General features: G+C 41.2%; 1 pseudogene across 1 annotated transcript; it reads left to right on the plus strand.

Moving 5' to 3' along the window:
- The first annotated feature begins 19,607 nt into the window (after positions 1–19,607).
- Positions 19,608–20,331, plus strand: LOC105520739 (annotated as a pseudogene). The gene has a single exon (XR_001003179.1). The product of XR_001003179.1 is annotated as a 60S ribosomal protein L9 pseudogene (transcript).
- Positions 20,332–21,089: the final 758 nt, after the last annotated feature.

Raw genomic sequence — 21,089 nt, forward strand, 5'->3', positions numbered from 1 at the left:
GTAGTTATGATGCTGTGTGCTATGTCTCACACCTGTAATCCCAGAGCTTCAGGAGGCTGAAGCAGGAGGATCTCTGGAGTTCAGGAGTTCAAGATTGGCCTGGGCAACATAGTGAGACACTGTCTCTACAAAAGGTACAAAATTAAATGAGTCTGGTGGCATGCACCTGTGGTCCCAGCTACTCGGGAGGCTGAGGTGGGAGGATCACTTGAGCCTGGGAAGCCAAGGTTCCAGTGAGCTGTGATCATGCCTCTGAACTCCAGTCTGGGCAACAGAGGGAGAGAGATCCTGTCTCTTAAAAAATATAACGATGGCCGGGTGCGGTGGCTCACGCCTCTAATCCCAGCACTTTGGGAGGCTGAAGCAGGCGGATCATCTAAGGTCAGGAGTTAAGAGACCAGCCTGGCCAACATGGTGAAACCCTGTCTCTATTAAAAAATACAAAAATTAGCTGAGTGTGGTGGCACACGCCTGTAGTCCCAGCTACTCGGGAGGCTGAGGCAGGGGAATTATTTGAACTGGAGAGAGGGAGGTTTCAGTGAGCTGAGATTGCATCACTGCACTCCAGCCTGGGTGACAGAGCAAGATTCTGTCTCAAAAAATGTGTGTGTGTGTATATGTGTGTGTGTGTGTATATATATAAACGATACATGATTAATTGCAAAGTTGATCATTGAGACAATAATCCCAATGGCAATTCAGAACAGGAGTCAACGCTATCTCATGGGTAAGGGCAAATCTAAGTTGGATATGACCCATGGATCACCTTCAGAAAGGTGCAGAACATTTTAGGTGGAGCCATACGGTATAATGCGAACAGGAGGCTGGAGGTGGAACAGAACAGATATAAATCAGTTTTCCTGGAGCAGAGGATTTGTACAGAATGTAACAGACACCAGACCAAAAGGGACCTGAGCCCTCAGTGTCAGATATTAGCACCTTAGGAAGATGATATGTGGGAGGGCTAGAATAGGGAGAGGTCAGCAACAGTAAGTGAAGTTAAGAAGAGACATTTTAGGCATCAATGAGAAAGAAATTTGGGGTCCCAGGGAACCCCTTAAATCTGCTAATGCATAAAGCGGGTCCTTTGCAGGTTTTCTTCCCATTCTCAGAGCTAAATGTGAAGGGAAATGCTAATGCCCTCCCCAGAATGCAGAGCTAATGGTGTGCAAAGTTATAGGTGGAATTACTTAGTGGAAGTGCTGCAAGAATTTCTAAGGGAAAAGCCGCATAGCTAGTGCACATGCCTGATGATAGCAAAAATGGGATGTGCATTACTTAAAACCAGATATGCCCTTCCTCAGCCACCGAGCTTTTTCCTTCACATGTAGTTCTACATTTGCAGCTTGTCAGGACTTGCCTGCTATCTTTTGAATATTCGGCCATCAACCTTTATGGTGGAATTAGTTCCACTTTAATTTCCTGGTAACACCTAAATTAAGGTAAGAGTTCTAAATACTTTATTAATAATGTACACTCTAATTAATAGAAATTACTTTTCCAGCATGTATTATTAAAGGATGTGTTTCAACATGTCTTTTTATGTTTTCCAATTTACTTGCTTAGAAAACCGGTGGCTGTTTCCACCTCTAACCTGAACCTGCTCCTGATGGACTGTGTTCAGTATGTGGAGGTATACCCTTCACTTTACATTTGAGAAGAAATGTCTCATCAGTTCTCCACCTGGCTGTTAGAACAATTTTTTGTTCAAATAAGTCCCTTCATAAATTGACTTTAAGTCAGACACTTCAGCTCTAACATTTTACCCTCCAAATGACTAATTCTTTACACTTTTAGCTTGTCATTCTACATTTCTAAGTATGAGGAAGAAAACTGGAATTTCTGTCTCAAATTTGAATTAAAAAAAAATAGGATGCCTGCTGCTTTTTGTTTTTTCAAGTTTTAGAATTCAATATTTCTCATCTGGCTATTTTTGGTCTGGAATTAGCTCCGGTTCTAACCTAGCGGGAAGGTAAACTGAGGAAGAAGGGTGATAATTACCTTCCGGGAGACACCAGAGAGGCTGAAAGGCATGCATGGGATCTTCAGCCAGGCTGTTCAGTTCAAATCCTAATCTTGCACTTCCCCAGTGAGGGACAGTGGCCAAGTACTTACCCTCTCTTTTTCTTTCTTTATCTGTCAATAGGGATGGCTATTCACAGAGTTATCATGAGGATTTAACGAGTCAATTTGTGGGGAGAACTTAGATGAAAGCTCAGCACAAAGTACTGAACAAACTTCATTCACTCTTGCTTTCCGGGGCCCCTTTTCCCAACCCCACCCCCAACTCAGAGGACCTATGTCCTGATGTTCACATTACAGCCACGTAGGAGCTCCTGATAATTTTTTCCAAACAATTTTCCATTTAATGCATGCTAAATACATTCATGGAGAGCCTGCCGGGCTACTCTCACCTGGTGGTCTAGGGCTCAGGTTTCTGCAGAGAGTTGGAGAAGAATTCAGCAAATAGGAGCCCTTCAGTGCTTTTTGTCCTATGAGGTTTAGCAATGAGAAACAACAATGAACCAGCTTCTGTTTCAGCAATAGGCATTCTAGCTTTCAAAAGTAACTAAACACATGCTACGCAGAGTCTGTTGTAGACCCTGCAGACCCTGCTTCAGTCCAGTGAGACGTGATTCCTTGATGCCTCCCTCCTTCCTGCCTGATGTCCAGACACTAGCAGATTTCAACTCTTGTAACTCAAGCCACTTTTGTCCAGTGAAGTGTGGGATGTTGTAAAGCAGATTAGATTAGATGTATATTTTTTCCCCTCTAATCATTAGTAAATAACTTTTTTTCTTTCTTCCAAAAAAAAAAAAATTGTTTTGAATTCCAAGGCAAAAGCTTGACATAGTTCCCTAGTATCATGGGACCAAAGATGGATTTCTCTCCGGGGACCTGAGGAGGCCATCAGTGTAATTTATTTCTGTCTCAATGCTCAGTAATGGATGTGACCTTGTGTGTCTCAGGGCTCTCTTAACACTTGTGGCCCTGGATATGAAGAGTTAAACATTCCACTCCTCTGTAGAGAGATGTAGATACCTTGACATTCAGAGGCACAGTTCCCAACCTAATCCTTTCTAAATCAGATTAGTCCATCCCATCGCTGACAGTTCACTGACGAGTGCATTCCTCAAAGAGAATCTCATCTGAGATGCAGAGCACTCGCTGCAGTTTTATAGTATCAGAGTAGTAATTCATGCCCTGAGTAATAAAGAAACTCATTAAATGTAGAATCTTGGTTCTTGCTTTGTACTTAGACCTCCCAGCAGTTTAACTTATGCATAATGAGTCTAAATACTTTAAGGGATAATATAAAAATCATCTACTATTCTTTCATATCTAAAATTGTGCATTTGTTTCCCCTTCACTACATTGCTAACATAACTAGGAAACAATATATTACCCTAATTACATGTTATTTATTAGAAAGGAAGCAAATAAGTCATTTGAAGACAAATCCCTGTAGTTATTCATGGAACTGCTTTAGATGACAAAGATAGAGTAAAGCCAGCAGTCTTTCATTATATTTATTGCACACTCTTTGTGCTAATGAACAATAACGGGCTTCACTGAAATAATGGTCTCAGCTCCAAGTTGTATGGAATGCTATATGGGCCATATTTATCAAGGGCAAGTCAGGGCTTTGCTTATCCTTTGTTCTTTGCTTTCCATTGAAGGAAGAGGGTGGAAGACAAACAAAAGTAGCTTGGGAGATTTTAATAAACACAATGGAAACTAGTTAGCATATTCAAAATAGCCTTTGTGCCACCTCCAGCAGCAATGTGCTCTTGAAAGAAAATGATCACTTACTGTTGTATATAAATCCTGAGTAGCACCTTCATTCCTTACCTGAGGAAACATGAATGCATACACACAAATATGTCTACCTGAAAATGTGAAATTTTGAGTAAAAAGTTTCTGAGATTTCCCTAAGATATTTTCAATATTTATTACTGATCTCATAAATTGTTTCAAGAAACTAATATAGGTCTTTGCTTTATAGTGCGAAACAAAACATGTTTTAGAAATTGCAAAATCTAAAAGATCACAGAGATTTTCTATTAATTTAATGCCAGAGGAGTTAGGGTAGGAGGTTATCACAGGAGAAAAACTTTTAAAAAAATGCACAAGCGAAACCAGTTTTTCTCTATATGTCACATATTTTAATACAGCTCCTGCTGCATCTTCAGAAGAAGAAAATCTCCAGCATGAAGACAAAGAGGTGAACCATTTTGTATCCATGTGTTTTTAAGAAAGCTGTTCAAAGTTGTGGTGGCTGCAAGAGCAAAAACATTTTTATTTCCCTTCTCTTGCAATAATTGAGCCAATATGTTAACACTTAAAAGTGTTACCTCATGGATAGTACCAGAACTGTATTTGAGGATTAAGCCACAGATAACAAAAGAGTTCAGGAAAATCTAGGAGGGAACGAAGCCAAGAAAGTCAGCTGGGACTGTCTCTTCTTTTGAATTAGCAGTTACCCTTCAGTTGCTTTTTATTCAAACATTTGTCTAGTTCCTCTTCAGAGCCATTTAGTACACTCTCTCCCGCACAGGAATATACAGCAGGATTTCCCATCCCAGATCAGACTGCTGGTGCATGGAGCGGGTATGCTAACATTGGCAACCTTCCAATAATGAGGCATCAACAAGGCAAACCATCAACAAAGCATATTGCCAATTATGCGAGGCCGTGAACAGAGTTACGCGGGAGAATGGTGCGGGCAGGGTGGGGTGGGGAGACCAGGAGGGTGGGAATGAACTGTTAGAGTTAGGCATAAAATTCTGCTGAAGAACTTACCCATTTCTCCACTAAATCTCTTCTAAGCTTTTCACAAAGATCAAATAAAGTTAGCTTGTTAAATGTATATTTTGCAAAACCTGTCTCTGAGTTGAGGGCAATGATAGAAGCAAACCCAAGCTAGCTCTGTAAATCCTGTTAGAAGAGTAAATCCTGCTAAAACTTTTCCATGTCTGTCCTCTCTGGTGATGGGATGACATGTTTTGGAGTCTTGTGAAGTGAGCTACATGTAACAAAGGGGACTGTGCCACCTAGTTTGCTTCAAAGTCCTGGTCACACCTGTTGTCCTGAAGGCATGATTAACAACACCCCTTTATCCTCAAAGTGTTCTAGTTTGGACAATAAATCCTGCAGTTACTCTAGCTATAACCCAGAATTCAACTTCAGGCAATTGAATATACGAGGAAATATCCTAGTTATGTTTAAAACTCCTAGAAATACCCATCCCTACTCTGTAACTATTATGGGAGGGAGTTTTAAATAAATCATTCAAATTTGACCTATTCTGATGAACTGATTTATGGGGAATAATTTTGAGAATGCAACTTTCTTTTTTTTTTTTTTTTAGATGGAGTCTTGCTCTGTTGCCAGGCTGGAGTGCAGTGGCCGGATCTCAGCTCACTGCAACCTCCGCCTCCCAGGTTTACGCCATTCTCCTGCCTCAGCCTCCCGAGTAGCTGGGACTACAGGCGCCCGCCACCTCGCCCGGCTAGTTTTTTGTATTTTTTAGTAGAGACGGGTTTCACAGTGTTAGCCAGGATGGTCTCGATCTCCTGACCTCGTGATCCGCCCATCTCGGCCTCCCAAAGTGCTGGGATTACAGGCTTGAGCCACCGCCCCCGGCCGAGAATGCAACTTTCAAAGAGATTAGGAACCTACTGTCTTTTAGAGTAACCAGGCCAGAATTGGCAAAAAATACCTTGATGTTGGTTGGTTTCCCTTTGCTTTAATAGCATTTTAACTTTTGAGCAATGTCAAAGTTACACTTGAGATCACAGGTCCATGACAGAGCAAATTGTCGCAACTCCTGCTGAATCCTTTGCTTCTCTTAGAGGAACATTCAAAACGAGGTGATCTCAGCAACCAGTGCAAAGCAAGAGACACACCAGGGCAAAACCCCTCAGATCTCTGGGCTTGCTCAGGAGCTTTGTTTGCATTAAGACTGGTTGGAGGGAAATGCATGCACACTGGGCTTTTCTTCCTAACACCCATATTCTCAGTGAATACTTTCTTCTTGAGCCACAATTAGATTGCCTGATTATTTCTGAGTTTCATTTCCTATTAGATCATTAAACCTAACTGGAATTTCAAAGCCATAGGATTATCACATAAGAGAGACCCCAATTTTGGTTTATGGAATATAACTTTTAGCAGATTTTAATTGGGATCAGTTTATCAGTCTAATTTAGGTCAGAAGTCTCATGATTAAATGCTTAATAAAATTAAGCAGATCCAAAGAAGTATATAGTACAACATTTACTTATAGCTTAGGTCTATTTTTAGAAAACATGACTACTGAAGCAGAGGGACTAAGCATTAGCATAGAATCTCTGTTTTAGAATGACAACAGGATGTTGCAGGGACCATGGGAAAATGGAGACTATGTCACCCATCAAAAAGGGAGCAATCACACTCAGCTTCAGCCATCTGTTAACTTATGGAAATGGGATTCCTTGTCATGGAACTTTTATGTTGTTTTCAACAGAAGTAAAAATCTGTATTATTATATAAAACTACCTGCATACCATTGGGACTGGAGCTGTGTTCTCCAATCCCCAGGATCTTTTGGGGGCCACCATTCTTCCTTATCCCCTTACCGTCACTACCCTCCTAGCATATTCCTTTGAAACACAACTCAGAAGACTCTTTTATCCATTCTTCTGTCATTCTTCAGTCACTGCCTTTGTTTACTGAAGAAAGACATTAGCCCATGGCCTACTGTCTGCCACACCATTCTGAGATACCAAATAGTAATATAGATGGTCCACTCAACACTCTGGCCCTTCAGTCCCTTGGCCACCATAAATTCCATGACATTTAATCCACTCCACCTTAGTTACTCACTTCTGGGGTCATTCCCTGTACCTCATCAATGCCACTGCCTTCAGTTTCAAACATTCCACTCTCTGGCTACCACTTCCTAATTTCTAGTTTATTCTCACTAATAATCAGACTCCAAGCTTATCACGGTTATCAAATCCACTGACGGTTCTTGCCAATCTTAGATATAATGATCCATTATCATAATCCATTGCACACACACTCATCTCCCTGACCCACCCACACCATGACACTCCCTGGGTCTTAAAAAAACAAACTCTGAAAAATCCAGTTTTATACATCTTCTGCACCTGAACCAAGTAGCTGAATGTGGCTGAAGAAAACACACAATCATGTGGAATAAATAGTCTCTCTTGAAATTCATGACTTTATAACATAAGTGCATTCTTTGTGTTGTCCTTTCCTCTGGCATCCACCCTCTCTCTCCCCCAGAAAATAAGTTTGCATCATTTTCTTTCTCTTGAAACCTCTAACACTTCCGTCTCCTCTTTCAGACTCAGGTGATGATCTTGATTTTTATTTTACTAGGTAAATATAATCAATAAGAAAGAGCCTCATATTCTTCACCAGAGATCTATCAACTCCCTTGCATTTGTACTTTTGTACTAGGCCTATTACAACGATAAACTGTTACTATTCCAACCTAATGCTCTGGATTTCATCCCCTCTCATGCATTAGAGGACAGCCTCCTTCTATTTCATTCTGCTATCTCATTCTCTACTCCTATTAACACATAAATATGTTATCCCTCCTTTTATTAACCACTCTCTAACCTTTGTCTCAATATATTCCTACATACTGGACTCTTTCTCTGCTTTCACAAGAAAACCTCCTAAAAATGTTTTCTGTACTGGCTGTCTCTCTTTTCTTTCTTTTTATTTATTTATTTTTTATTTTTATTTTTTTTTGAGACGGAGTCTTGCTGGAGTGCAGTGTGGCACGATCTTGGCTCACTGCAACCTCTGCCTCCCAGGTTCAAGTGATTCTCCTGCCTCAGCCTCCTGAATAGCTGGGACTACAGCGTGTGCCATCACGCCCAGCTAATTTTTGTACTTTTAGTAGAGACAGGGTTTCACCATGTTGGCTAGAGTGGTCTCGATCTCCTGACCTCTTGATCCACCTGCTTTGGCCTCCCAAAGTGCTGGGATTATAGGTGTGAGCCACTGCACCTGGCTGGCTGTCTCTATTTTCTTACCTTCCCTTCTATATCGAACCCAACTCAATCCGACTTTCTTCAAGATATGCTTATGAGACAAATCCATTTCTATGATCCACAGTTGCATCTTCTGACTTGGAGAGCAGGAGTTATTACAGCTACAGAGTACTTTATAAATCCTATGTTCCTAATCCCATTTGAGCTTGACATTAACTCCATGAGGTAAACAAGGGAAGAGTTAATCTTTCCTTAAGGCAAATGAGAAGAAAGAGACATGGGGAGATGACATCACTTGCTTAAATTAGGTGATAAACAGTGTCTGCATCACCAGTAATTGGAGCTCTCCAACACCTCCAGAAAGATGATGTAAAGAGAGCACAGATTTGTTATTGTTATTGACATTCATAAAGTCTGAAATTTTAAGCTGAAAAGGTCCTTGAAAATTATTGATTCCAGCAGAACACGAGTGAGGCTATTGACTGGCCTAAGGTCACACAGAACAGGTACCTGAGGTTTCCTGACTGCTGGCAAATGCTCTGTCTCAGACACCACGTCTAAGATTTGAAAATTCAGCACCACCGGCAGCAAACAGTGAACAAACACTTGATATATAGAGAAGAATTGTTTAAAAATCCCAACAACAACATAGCAACAGCAACCGTCACCAAATGGCTAACGTTCTTAAAATGCAGTCCAAGACTCACTGGGATCGGAATCTAAATTGCTGCAAAAATGCTAACTCATGGGTCTCACTCCGTTTGTGCAGTATCCAATTCTTAGGACATGATGCTTAGGAATTTACATAAGCTTTTAAAATAAGAAGTTATTTTAAATAACTTCTTCAGCTGATTCTTATATACTCTTAATGCTGAGGACCATTATGTGAACAGGAATGGACAAACACACTCAGCACAAATTTCAATTCATAATTTCATCTTCAAAAGGAAGATGTCATGTGCTTTGATTTTTCATTAATGAGAAAAAAAAAAAAAGCAGAAGGAATCCAGCTGTCTCTCCTTAATTAGCTCTTAGAGTCCCATTCACTTTTGTTCTCCTTCTCAGTTGAGCATCTTTTTAGTGTTAGGTACTGTAGTGGTACACACTTCAAAAAACAAGCTGTTCAGTGTGTATGCAGCTGGGAGTGATGAAAATGACCCGCCAGTAACTCATTCTAGAAACTCACATTCTGTAAACGCTGGGGAAGAAGGAGGTTCATTCACCTCTGCCCCTCAGCAACGGTGGGGCCTCCAGGTCAGGGTGAGAATATCTGTGGAGCAGTCAGCAGGCTAGTCTGGTGATGAATAGGATGGAGCAGAGGCCACGCAGGGATCCATCTCTGCAAGTGATTTATATTTGTGGACACACACAGAGACTGCCGGCTCTAGAAATTTTATAGGGCTGGATGCCTCAACATCTCTGCAAACTTAGTGATGCATGGAATGTTTCTGGATATGATATCCCTGGAAGCCCAATCTTCTTGCTCCTAGCTCCTTCTCCCTCTGGCTAAACTTGATAAATACTGAAGCAGGTCTCTTGCCCAGACCCACATCAAAGACTGCTTTCACAGTTTTAGCTTGGATGAAACTTTGATGTAGAAAAAACAGGTCCATGACATTTTCTTATATACCAAAGAACTAGTGAAATGAGAGCTGTATCTTTTGTAAGGTAAGAGTAAAACTATTTACAAATAACTAGCAGAATATTCAAACCACTATCATTCTTGTATTCCTTGCCAACTGGGGAAAATAAATGCTTAAGGGTTGAATTTTCCTATCATTTCCTGTGCATCAATAACAGCTCCCAAGCCAGATTGTGAAAATCTTGAGGGTTTTATTTCTTATAAGACTTTTATACCCCTATCAAGCCTAGTTCAGAATTGAATATATCACAGGAATGAAATAACTACTTGATGATTAATTAATTGGTGAAACTAATTGGTTGTGTAATTTGTTATTTTATTTTCAGTATATAGATGATATGAACATAATACTAAAAAAAAAAAAAAAAAAAAGTAACAAATCCAGGCAAGGCCAAGTCAAAGACTCAATTCAAACCAAATCTATTCCAGTAAACACTGCTTGGATGCCAAGAGTACCAGGGGCCATTTCTCTCCTTCTGTGCATATATGCCCTTACCTCCTCATGTGTTTATGGAGAAGGAGTCCAGGAACTTGGGAGAGAAATATAGATGATTGCACTTTATTGCAGCATTTTCTAATTATACTGATGTCTCTCTTCATAATTCAAGCATGATTTTTGCGAGGGCCTCGTGAGCAATGTTTGTGCAGCTTGGGCCCTGCACTAGGGTGACTGAATGAGTGGGTGGGTAGAACTGCAATCTAGCATGGATTCAGCACCAGTCCATGCTTCCTGCTGCAGGCCTGCTTCTACCAGGAGAACAAACAACATGCCCATTTCTAATTGACACAAGGCACTAAGGTCAGCTAGTGTAGTCCTGACATTGGTGGCTTTAATGCTTAGTCTTGACTCAGAATCCATGCCCTTTTGGATAGGTTGCTCACCGTCTGTGCCTGTTGTTTAGACGATATGCTAACTGGGTTTTCTGTTTCACTCTTCCCAACATATAAGCTTGCTGATTTCCATTAGCACATATAGTTTCTGCAGGAGGTAGGCTCTAGGTTTGAATGGATTGCTGTAGAATCTCATCTCTACAGATCTGAGAAAGCGGGGCTAATGTTCTGGCTATACAAATTGAAACATCCTGTATTTTTTCATGAACAAGAATACATTGAATTAGTTTGTAACATCATACTTGCACATTAGGTTTCGAAAATATTCATGTACTTAAAGGACATATTCTTAATTTTGCACCACATATCCCTAAAACAGAGAACTGTTCAATGTCTAGTGAACTTTGGATTTTGAAAGAAACATGGTTAGCATTTGGCCATGTTGTTCTGACTCAATTTCACATAACATAGCCAGTTTTACATAAAGTCCAGAATAAGAAAAGGCCCTACAGAAGGTTGAAGTTTTCATAAAAGCTACTTGGCTAATTGTGCCATATAATCTAGGGTGAACTCCATATTTACAGCTAACAGGAATGATGTATGGAGCCTTTGAGAGGTCCTGAGAAAATCACCTCACAGACTCTGAGGAGTTTAGAGCAAAGCCACACATTTTGCAGATAACTTCTTTAAAATTTTTTTTTTAAATAGCTCCTGTGTTGCTACAAGGTCCTAATAGAAACTGAACACTTTCCCATGAGACACCAAGTTTCCATGGATCCTAGGTTGCCTATCATGGACTGGGTGTAGTTACCTGACCCACCAAGCGATCAAACTGGGAGTGTGCAGTGGTCTTCCATAGAGTAGAAGATCAGCCTCAAGCAGGTCTAGAAGTCCCAGGTAAGTTGCATGAACAAGTGGCTCAGATTCACATGGTTCCTTGTTATTAGCTGAATTGCATCCCTTAAAATCCATATATGCAAGCCTTAGCCTTCAGTACCTCAGAATGTGATTGTATTTGGAGATAAGGACTTTAGAGAAAATTAAGTTAAAATAAGGTTATATGGTGGACTTTAATTCAATCTTACTGGTGTCTTTACAAGGAGATGCCATTTGAACATACAAAGAGACACCAGGATGTGTGTCCACACAGGAAAGACCATGGGAGGATCCAGCAAGAAGAAGGTCATCTGTAAGCCAAGGAGAGACGAATCAGGAGAAACCACATTTGTCAGCACTTTTATCTCAGACTTCTCACCTCCAGAGCTGTGAGAACATAAATTTCTGTTGTTTAAGCCACACAGCCTGCAGTATTTTGTTATGGCAGCCCTAGAAAACGAACATTTACCTCTTCCAGCTTCATTGCCTAAAACACCACCTATTTGTTTTCTTACAACTCTGTACATCAGAAGCCCAGGTAGGCTTGATTGGGCCCTCTGAAAATCAATTTGCCAGCTGGCCTGGGCTTTTATCTGAAGGCTTTAGAGAAGAGTATCTTGTGAGCTCTTTCAGGGTGTTGGCAGGATCTTGTTCTTTCCACTAGGTCTGAAATTTGCATTTTTCTGTAGCTGTTAGCGAAGAAGCCTCTCTGCTCCTAGAGGCTACCACAGTCCTTCTCACGTGGTCCCTTCCGTCTTCAAAGCCAGGGATGGTACAAATCTCTCTCACCCTTGGAATCTCTCTGATTTCTGCTTCCGTCCAGGAGTTGGACAAAGGACACTGTTTTAAAGGGCTTGTGTGATTAAATCAAGTAGACCTGGATAATCTCCCTTTTGTCATGCACGTGTGATACGGTAAGATGTCACTCTCATGACTAAGGAACCGTAACCATGTAAGTGATATCATATCAGAAGTGCCACCCACACTCCAAAGAGAGCGTATTATAAGTGGCAAGGGCCATTAAAGCTCATTCCCAGAATTGGTCACTGGTTTATGACATATATTGTATTTTATGGGATAAAATATCTACCACAGAAGTGTCCTGGAAGCACACTGGGAAGGGAAATCCTCTTAATGAACAGTCCATCTTATGGTTGTTCACTTTGAAGAAGATATGGTCAAATTATGGATCTCAACTGATTCATGGACAGTTGAATGGTTTGGCCAAGTGGTCAGGAATTTGGAAGAAGAAAGTCCGGGGAAGAGGTGTGTGGACAGAACTCTCAGAATGGGCACAAAGTTGGAAGACTTATGTGTCCTATGTGAATGTTGAACAGAGGAAACCATTTTAGAGGAGGCACTCTCATCAGGTGGTCATGATGACCTTTCTGTGGGTATGTCAGCCTCTTTACCCTGCCATCCCAATTCTTGCTTGATGAGATGATAAATGAATTGGCTACAGCCGTAGGAATAGAGTGTATGCATGAGCTCAAAATTATCTATTTCTTCTCACTTAAATTGATCTAGCTATATTTTCTGCTGGGTACCTAACCAGCTAGGGCACCAACTACAAGTCCCAAACACGGCATCTTTCCCTTCGGAAACTAGCCAGCCACCTGGTGTCAGGTAGATTCCTTTGGACTTTTCCCTTCATGGAAAGTGCTTTTGTTTTTCAGAAATACACTTTGGATTTGCTCCGCCTACCTGCAGTGCTCTGTTACCATCACTCCATGGATTCATTTATTGCCGTAGTGTTCTGCTCTACATTGTTTCTGACCAGGGACTCATTTTACAGTGAAGTGCTGTAGCCATCCCTTCAGCCCATGGGATTCACTGGTTTTACCATATATGCTGTCATCCAGAGCAGCTGGCCTTGTGAAATATTGGAAGGCACCACTGAAGACCCAGGTATAGTGCTGGCTGAGTCAAAGCTTGGGGCTAAGGTAGTATCCTATAGAATACAAATATATGTCATAAACCAGTGGCCAATATATAGTGTCATTTTTCTCATAACCAGAATACAGACGAAAGAACCATGGGGTGGAGATGGGAGAGGATTCTCTCTATGCTACATTGACAACATTTTTGCTTCTGTTTACAGCACCTTTTAAGCTTTGCTGGTTTAGAAGCCTTCTTCCCAAAGGATGAATTCTTCCACAAGGAGACACAAGGGTCCCACTGAGCTGAAAACGGGGACTGCCACCTGGCCATTTTGAGCTTCTCAGGCCATTGAACCAACAGAGTGGTTACTATACTGGTTGGGGTGATTTTTCCTGATTATCTATAGGAATTTTAGATTATTTATATATGATGGAAGGATGAGTATATCTGAATCTAAGATTCTCTAGAAAGTCTCTTGTTAATCTCATGTCCCATAGAATATGTTAATGGAAACTGTAGAACTCAGCATTAGCAGGACTATTAATGGTTCACCCTTTTGTAATGAAGGTTTGGTTCACCAGGCAGGTAAAGACTGAAAACAAATGAAAGAAAAGGTGTGTCAATGTTAATCTCTTTGATTAACATTGATTAAATTTGATTCTTCCTTGTGTGTGACATTTAGACATGAAAGCCCATGGACAATGCTAATGTCAGTCTACATGTTAAATATTGGGGAAGGTTAATTTCTTTATTAGCTTTTAGAAATAAATATAAATAAAGGACCCAATATTTTATTCCTTCTCTCAAGTGAGAGGTCTTTTACAAACCATTCATTATATGAATTTATTTTGATGTGTTCCCAAGTTATGGTACAGACATTTACAATGCTATGATTTAAGTACAAGCCAATACAAATAAAAGACCCAGTATTTTCTTTCTGTTCCCTAGCAGGGTGTCTTCTTCCACCCTGGGGGTGAACACACCCCACTCTGAAGATCACTGATGTAGACTATGGATGATGGTATGCATCAGCTGGGTAGAGGAATGATTTCAGAGATGCAAGAAAAGTCTTTCTGTCCAAAATAATGTATGACCTTCTGAATGTCTGACCTAAAATTATACATTTTCAGATCCAGACCTTTGTAAATATTAAAATCATTCAGCATCACTGGTAACTGGCCACATTCAGCATTAAGTTAGTTTCTCAGACTATTTCCCCTTGTAGATGTTGGTGAAGATAGGGGCAACAAAAGAAGAATGTGTATCCAGTGACCTGGTGGAAAGGGCTTCAGGGACAGAAATTTGACAAATGGTTCCTATTCAGCATTCTCTTTGTTGTGCTACAAAATTTTACATATTTATCTCATTAGATCTGCTGAATAACTCTATGAATTCGTATTATCTACATTATCTACACTTTACAGATGAGATATCTGAGTTTGAAGAAATTAAGTCACTTGCCCAAACTCATACAGCTTGTACATGGAAGAACTGCCCCAAATCCAGATCCGTCCTATCCTAAAACAGATGTTCTTTACACTGTGCTATTTGAAAACAAAGATAAACTTTATTCACTTCATTGGCTTTGTTTCTGATTATTATAATTTTTTTCTTTATTAGAGAGAAAAAGAGAGAGAGTCCAGATTCCCATAGATAAGTTTGTAAATAGAAACAGTTTTTTGTTGTTGTCGTTTTATTTTATTTTTGTAAATATCTTGCTTTTCAATCTCAGAATAAGCTTTAATTAAATTGTTACAGAAGCTCAGAAGAAGAATAGAGGGATATTTTTATCTGAAAGCTGAATCACCCACTGATTCAAGATTTGGGAGAGCCAGGCCTTCTGCCTCACTTAGTTAGGATTCTTCTGCTCTGGCACAGAAAGTGAACTTTTCATCCAAGACAGGCCCGGCCCTGCTTCATCCATTCCCACCTTTCTTTCTCTGGAAGGAGGGTGCGGACAGAGATTGTCCATTGAGGACTCCTGCAAAGAGGTATTTGTCCAGGTTCACCTTGCAGACCAGAAGGCAGTTCTTCCTTTCCAACCTGCAAGTTTGGTGGTTCTAAGACCTGGTATTAATCAGAAGTCTGGGCATTAGCTTTCACCTCTGTCATGGCATCATCTGGATCTCCTCAGTCTCCTTGAGCTAGAACACCAAGCTTGGTTAGACACTGTAGTTATTCGACCCTCTCTCCTATCAGATGCTTGCCTTCCTGAATATAGACATTAGGATGAGGACCCTGCAAACTATTAAAAAGGCTTGAAACTATTCATAATATATTTTTATGATGAATTTATTTATTATCATGAATTTATCGTGATGTGTTCCCAAGTTATTGTAAAACTACTTACACTGCTATGGTTTAGACACAAGCCAAGCAGCTGTGCCAAAGCCCTGCCTGGTATTTAATTGATAGCATTTTGCATATGTGCATGGTAGCATGCTCATTTACCTGAGGTAACACGTGTGGGCCTCAATTTAAAAAAGAAAAAGAACAGTGCAGATTCCCTACCCTTTCAATCAATATAATATTTATCTATGTGCCAAACACATTAGGGCAGCTTTATTCCAAATTCTATACAATACAATGCATTCAGATACCCCCAGACGACAACAGCCTGGTGTTCTGTACCATGTTAAATGTTGGAATGTAGCATATTTGGGGTGGATGATTTTTAAATAATATTTTAGATAGATAAATGTAAGACAACTATTTTAACCAAATATCTGTGGAACTCCTGATAACCCTATACAGAAGCCTCTCATTGGGGCAATACAGTAAAAAAAAAAAAAAAAAAAAAAAAAATCATAGTGTGACAGCACAGGTCAAACTGCAGTTCTACTGCTTGCTGGCTGTAAGACCTGGGGCAACTTACTTAACCTCATGGAACTTTAGTGTCCTCATCTGTCAATCTGTGATAACTAAATCTCCTCACGATGATGTTAGATTTTATCAAAACTAGCAGAGGTTGCATCGTGACAGGCAAATAGCAGGCACCCAATAACTGCCACCCACCACTTGCTCCATGTACACAAAAACACATACGCATGCACACGTGCTCAAGCATGAGAACTGAATACTTCGCGAGACATTGGGTTGTCTCTGAAACCTAGTTTTTCAGCCCTATGATAAGAAACGGTGCTGTTCCGTGTTAACAAAGCTACTTTATATTCCTAACTGACTACTTTTTCCTCTACCGGATAATTACTACCCAAGGAATGTATAGGAGCTGGGTATTATCACCTGTCTACCCAACAGGCTTCCGCTTCCCCCAGAACAGAAATGGGTCTGCAGGGCTGGAGATCCTAATGAAGAGAAACCTGTATACACAGCTGAAGCCCTGGGAATTCCTTGCTGCCGTGTGCTTGGAGGCCACTGGATCCGCTCATGTGGCATGTGAGATGTGGAAGAAGAAGTATCTATCAGGTAATGGAGGCTGGAGGCAAGACAGAGAATTCAGAAGCTACCCTCCACCCCTTCTCCTGTCTTTTAAGGTGATTTTGTCATTTTGAAAACCATCAGGTACATGAGGGGCTTTTGCTATGTAACAAACCACCTCCAAATTTAGTGGCTTAAAATAATATAGACATTCATTAAGTTTATGATTGTGAAGGTTGGCAGTTTGGGCTGGGGTCACTTCTCATCTCAGCTGGGCTTTTTTACGTATGTGCAATTAGCTGTTGGGTTGGCTGGGAGCTGGCTGTACTAAGGCAGCCTCAGCTGGAATAGCATGTCTTTGTTTCACATGGTCTTTCATCCTCCAACAGGCTGGCTTGTTCACATGGCAGTTAGGCAGAACTGCGAAATGGGGAGGGAGAGAGAGCGCGAGAGAGAGTGAGAGAGAGCAGAAGCATTTTTTTGAGGCTCTCAGAAGCATTTTTTGAGGCTGAGAGTTTGGAAACAGCACTCTGACATGTCCATGGCAGTCTACCTACTGGCAAAAGCAAGTACAAGGCAAGTTTAGATTCAACGGAGGAAGAGATGCTTCCTCTGCATAGGATGAGCTATCAAGTCACAGTGCACAGTGATTTGACATAGGGAAGGGTGAAGGATTATAGCCATTTTTGCAATCTACCACACCCTGGGAGTTCCAAATTGCAAACTGCTTGGGGGCCGCTGGAATGACTAATGTGAGAGGCAAGATTCAGCATAAGAAGAAAATGTACCAGGCAATTGAGACTGATGGCAGACAGCATTCAGAAGTCATTTTTAAACATTCCTTCCTCTCTTTGCTGTAAGGTGATTGTGTCATTCTGGGAAACATCAGAACGATATCTGTAGAAGAGGTGCTTCGAGGAAGGAACACTTCCTGGCCTGGCATGATTGTGTGGACAGTGGCCAGACCACCTCATCCCTTCCAGCCACCTTAGCTGTCTTTGCAGATCGCTAGAGGATTTCTGCAGCCACAGCAATCAGAAGTGATCAGGGAGAAGGGTGGCTCGTGTGGCTTGGCTGGGGTGCAGCACAGCCAGCCTCAATCATGCTTCTTTAATGTTTCCTCTCAAGCTTTTAAGGGTCTGAAAGAGCTGAATGTACAGGAATCCAAACAAGCCTTAAGACCGGCTTGTTCAAAACTGGCTCAGGACAAGGAAGAGAGAAAACAAAAGACAGGGTGAGGATAATGACCTGCTTGAAACCATGTTTTGTTTGAAAAAACATCTTTTTCTCTCCCCCTGCCCAGATGCCTCTGACTCCAACATGCTCCTTTCTTTGGGTACTGTGGCTCCCCGCTTGGTGGGGACCTTGTGGCCTAGCCTGCTCTGTGGCTGCCTTAGCTGGAAGGCACAGACTGTGACCAGGGACAACCGCTATCCTTAGAAATATTTTATCCATCATTTTTTTTTTTTTTTCCTGTGGTCAGTCAAGGAGAGAAGAGGCTTTGAATTTTATTCACAGAACCTGAGAAAAGGAAAAGAACAGCAGCCTTTTTCTAGGAGCCTTTTCTTTCTGAAAGGTTTTCTATTTTTCCCTCTTGACCCAGACCAAGACTGCAGTGAGGTTAAAACAAATGTGGCATTTCTCATCCTGTAGCACCTTACTTCTTCCTTAGCTCCTCTTCCCCTCCCTCTAACAGAGTTAGATGCATTCAATCTAGGGATATGTGAGAGGGAATTAGTGCCAACAGCTGGATCTTGTGCATTTGTGCTAACTGAGAATAACCCGATGCCTTTGAACATTTATTTTGTTCCATCTGACAGCAATCAGAGAGGCGCAGGGACAAAGTGCAAGATGGCATTGCCCTCTGCCTTCTGGTCCAAGGTGAAGCACTATAACAGAGCCTGGATGATGCTAGAGGGCTTAAAGAAATGCCATTGAACTACTCTCAGGCGATCGATCGGGATATTAGGGTTTTCGTTTTTCCAATACTTGGCTCTTTACAATCCAATTCTATAAAGATTTATGTAGCATGGGGGGGATGGTGGAAGATGCAGTGCATATGGTTTTGAAGCTGTCAGTCAAGAAAGGAGGCCAATTGATGCCTTTGAAGTGCTGGTACCTCTCTGCTAGAGTACTTTCAGGAAGATAAAGGTCTGCCGAATGTCATCATTCTAAGGCTTTCAGAGAAGATTGGACTCCAGTTCACAAGTACTCATCCAGCACTTACCACAGGTCAGGCACTGAGCACTTTACAAATATGGACTCAATTCATCTCCATAATTCAGGTCTTATTCTCCCTGTCTTATAGATGAGGAGACTGAGCTGTGGGAAGTTTCAGTAGCTTGTCCAATAGGACACAGAGGTTTCAATGGTCAGAGGCTGGATGGGAGCCCTGCAATCTGGCTCCAGAGTCCATGTTCTTAATCACTATGCTCTGCTGCCTGTCATATTCATTAAAGCTTTTTGGCCCTAACCAGACTCTCCATTTTCCTTCTGGATTATTAATTTTTGAGAAGGTAGGAGGAAGAAGCAAAGGGAAGAGAGAGGGCTAACATCTACATGATAGACGCTGTGCTTTATTGTCTATATTTAGCTCATTTCATTCTGGAACTATGCTTCCGAGGTATTCTTATCCACAACATAGACACGGCAACACAGAGGCCCAGGGAGGTTAAGTGGCTTCATGAATGACACATAGCTAGGAAGGAACAGTGCTGGAATGTGGGCTCAGCTTTCCTGGATTACATAGCTCTTGACACCCTCTGTCTGCTTTAGTTAACTAACCTTGCACCAGCTTCCAAGAGCTAAGAATATACCTCCTGTCTGGATCTCTGGATTGTCCTTCTAGTTTATCCTACTTTGTCTTTCTGGCTCATCCTGCTTTGTACTCAGGAAAATAGAAGGTTTGATATTTTGAAGCAGCACAAAACCCAGTCCTGCAAAGTTTCAAACTCTCTTTTTTCATTAAAATACGACTTCATCTTCTCTTTGCTGCGTCTACTGTAAGAATGAAGACCATTCTCAGCAATCAGACTGTCGACATTCCAGAAAATGTCGACATTACTCTGAAGGGACGCACAGTTATCGTGAAGGGCCCCAGAGGAACCCTGCGGAGGGACTTCAATCACATCAATGTAGAACTCAGTCTTCTTGGAAAGAAAAAAAAGAGGCTTCGGGTTGACAAATGGTGGGGTAACAGAAAGGAACTGGCTACCGTTCGGACTATTTGTAGTCACGTACAGAACATGATCAAGGGTGTTACACTGGGCTTCCGTTATAAGATGAGGTCTGTGTATGCTCACTTCCCCATCAACGTCGTTATCCAGGAGAATGGGTTTCTTGTTGAAATCCGAAATTTCTTGGGTGAAAAATACATCCGCAGGGTTCGGATGAGACCAGGTGTTGCTTGTTCAGTATCTCAAGCCCAGAAAGATGAATTAATCCTTGAAGGAAATGACATTGAACTTGTTTCAAATTCAGCGGCTTTGATTCAGCAAGCCACAACAGTCAAAAACAAGGATATCAGGAAATTTTTGGATGGTATCTATGTCTCTGAAAAAGGAACTGTTCAGCAGGCTGATGAATAAGATCTAAGAGTTATCCAGCTACAGAAGATGCGAGATGACTCCGAAGACCTACTTGTGATATTTAAATGATGCAATAAAAGACCTGTTGATTTGGAAAAAAAAAAAAAAAAAAAAAAAATACGACTTCATAAATGTCTAAGTGTGTCTAATGTGCTTTTCTTTTTGGTTCTTGAAATGCCAATACGAGCTATTCATGGATTCACCTATTAGGTGACAATAAAGTTATCCCCAAGCACTTTCCTTTACATGATGACAGGAAGACTAGAAAAATAGGGATTTCACTATGCATCTGAGGTCTAGGCTACTTACGCATGTATCAGAGTGACAGAACAATCAAACCACTCTGTCCATGGACTCTCACCTTGCACCTAACCTGAATGGGCATCTTGCAGATTCCTTAACTAGAGAAGCTGGTGTGCTTGTGAGGGTCTCCATCACCACTACTGGAAAGCACACTCAGAGAGGCCTATGGCAGCACTGTCACATGGAAAGAAGAGTCTAGACAGCTTCAGAGGTATTCTAGCAACCAGCAGGTCCTCCAGTGCAATTTCCTTGACAGAGCAGGCCTCTTGAGGGGCTAGAATACATGTCTTAAGTCACTGTTTTAAAGACCTCATGAAATAAAAAAAACCACATTAACATAAGTAAAAAAACAAAAGTTTTTATCCACATTGCAGCTTATGAGTATTCCCAAGGAACTTAAGTTAATGTTGACTTCCATCTATAAAACAAAGAAGCCAAGTATTATCATCCTGTTTTAGAGATAAGGGAGCTCTGAAGCTCAGAGAAGTTAAGTGACTTGCTTGAGATTGAACAGCTGGGAAGAGATGAAGCTAAGGCCTGGGTCCAGGTCTTCTTACTTCAGATTCAGCAATC

Source organism: Colobus angolensis, unplaced genomic scaffold (genome assembly GCF_000951035.1).
Source record: "Colobus angolensis palliatus isolate OR3802 unplaced genomic scaffold, Cang.pa_1.0 Scaffold388, whole genome shotgun sequence".
NCBI classification, from domain to species: Eukaryota; Metazoa; Chordata; class Mammalia; order Primates; family Cercopithecidae; genus Colobus; species Colobus angolensis.